The sequence below is a fragment of the Schistocerca serialis genome, chromosome 3 (genome assembly GCF_023864345.2).
Source record: "Schistocerca serialis cubense isolate TAMUIC-IGC-003099 chromosome 3, iqSchSeri2.2, whole genome shotgun sequence".
In the NCBI taxonomy this organism is placed as follows: Eukaryota; Metazoa; Arthropoda; class Insecta; order Orthoptera; family Acrididae; genus Schistocerca; species Schistocerca serialis.
The window spans coordinates 451,361,954-451,364,844 of NC_064640.1; positions in this window are offsets into that span (position 1 = coordinate 451,361,954).

Genomic DNA, 2,891 nt, shown 5'->3' on the forward strand with positions numbered 1-2,891 from the left:
GACTAAGTCATGGTGTTGCACAGGGCTCTATTTTACATCCCCTTCTTTTTTTTGGTATACATTAATGATTTCCCATCACACGTTAGGGATTCTGAACCTGTTCTGTTTGCAGACGACACCAGTCTATTGACTGAAGGAAATAAAGAAGGAAATCTCACTGCATCTGCAACAGATATTACAAAAGAAGTGTCTGAATAGTTTACCAGAAAAGGGCTAATAGTTAATCCCCAAAACAACAGTACACATGAATTTCCAAACAGATCAAAATAAAAATGCAGGACAACCCGTAATATAACCAAATCATTAGGCTGTCAATGAAACTAAGTTTCTTGGGATTCATATCCAGGAAACCCTTAAATGGAGCACTTGATACTAGTGCAGAAACGGTTAGGGCTGCACACTTTGCTCATGTAAATTCAATACTGAAGTACGGCATTATTTTCTGGGGAAATGTACACCAGACCATAACAGTTTTCAGGAAACAAAAGACAATTGTGAGAATAATGAACCAAGTGAGCAGCAGAAAACCATGCAAACCTTCCTTTAAAGATCTAAAGATCTTACCCCTTCCCTGCATTTATATACTGGAAGTAGTTATGCATGCCAAAAAAAGTATACTGAGAAAAGAAAACCTTTTTCCTCAAAACAAAAGTGTCCATGATTGCAGTACCAGGTTTATCATTGTAACACCACACTATATCAAAAAGGTGTATATCATGCAGGAATAAAACAATACAACAGATTAACAAGACATATAAAATCTCTTCCTGAATTACAGAGCTTTAAAAAGTCTGTAACAGCCCACCTTCTGAGAAACTGCTACTATTTCAATCTCACAGTATCTCATGCAAGAAAATATGTAATTTGTAACTTTAACTGTAGAAATAAGTTTAAAATATACAGTAGTTTAAAAAAAGTAATTATTAACTGTGTAGATCCATTTTGTTATAAAAATTTTAATAATGTATGTTTCATATTTGAAAAACCAACAGATAAAAAGTTTCTGTCCAATATCCTGCATACGATATATGGACTGAAAGAGAGATTTATATGGACTAATAAATAAATAAAATGGTGTTTGCAATGGAGGTGCACTCCACGCAGGGAGCTGTCATTGAGTTTCCTTTAGCAGAAAACCAGAGCATCACTGATATTCATGGGCACTTAAAAATGTCTACCGAGACCTGGCAGTGAACAAAAGCACGATGAGTCATTGGGCGAGGCATCTGTCATCATTGCAACAAGGTCGCACAAACCTGTCTGATCTCCCACATGTCAGGCAGCTGCACACACCTGTGACTCCTACAATGTTTGAATGTGCAGACTCTTTCATTAAAGGTGATTGACATATCACAATCAATTAACAAAATATTCCAGGCTATTATACCATAGTCGAAGGGATTTCACTTTAAAACCTGACATTTCGTCCCCATCTGCAGAGGACATTTTCAAGGGGGATTGTAGCTTTGTTGAATGTCCGATTAACACTCTGGCTTGCTACTGACTACAGCAAAATTCCACTTTCATGAGCTCCTACGCAGTGACATGACATCACATCTGTATACTTGAGTGCAATTGGCCATTGTCGACTGCCATCCTCCACTGTTACTAACATCGATGGCAACCAGGGTGTGAAACAGGCATTCAACAAAGCTATGATCCCCCTTGAAAATGCCCTCCACAGATGGGGACAAAACATTGAGTTTTAAAGTGAAATCCCTTCGAACATGACATAATAGCCCAGAATATTTAATTAATTGTGACAATACTGGCCATAAAAGTTTACGTTTTACAATTAGGGTCACAATCAAACACCTCCCTGCTCAATTGGATATATCTGTTGGTAGTGCTCACAAAACTTCATTAGACTGTGTTTCCTCCTCTACCCCCAGCCCAGATCTTGTGCCTTCCGAATTACATTTAGCTCAATGAAGGATGCGCTCCTCAGGAATCAGTATGTGGATTATGAGGAGGTTATTGATGCAGTAAGATGTTGACATTGATATCGACTAGTAAAGTGTATCATATGGGCATACAGGCCCTCCCAGTAAAGTGGCATAAGACCATCACATTAAACAGAGATTATGTTGAAAAGCAGTGTTTTGTAGCCAAAAGAGTGAGTAATATGGTGTATTTTAATCCTGAATGAAACCGACTCGCTTTCAGAAAAGAAGTGTGTTACATTACTCATTGAACACCCCTCATAGACTGCTGGACATTAAAACTGTACCATGAAGGCAGCATGGCATGTAATAAATGCCAAATTCACAGGAAGTGTACCACATGCTTCGATATACAAATGATTAGTATTTCAGCTCAATTGTACAAAGTAGGCCGGGGTAATGCCATCTACATTGTGTACATAAGAAAGATTATGAAGCAGGTTTTTCATTCAGAAATTGAATTTGAATACTGGTTGTTTGTGGAGAATATTGCGTTATGACTTTTGTAAGAAGGACAAATGCCTACCAGCATGTGTCAAAATTTGACTGCAACAGAACCGTGGCTTCCCATTAATTGAACATACAGTTATGGAAACAGCACCCTCCGAACATGGATAAACTAAAAAGTCAAAAGATGCAGCAGTGAATGGCATCAAAAGAAAACTGTATAACTGAAAACATTAGAAGCTCCTAAATGCACTCATTACCTTTTTAGTTTTATTAGTTATTTTCATTTCAAATTCTTCCTAATTAACCAGGATTTTTTAGAAAAATCTTATCATTGAGTTATATTCTATGAACTAATAATATTTAGTATTGCATTACAAGCACTTACAATTAAAAATGATTATTATTATGTAGACAATATTTAGTGCACTGTAGATCCTGCTTTTAATAAATAGAAGGTAGCTTTCACAAAGCAATAAATAAATAAATAAATAAATAAAT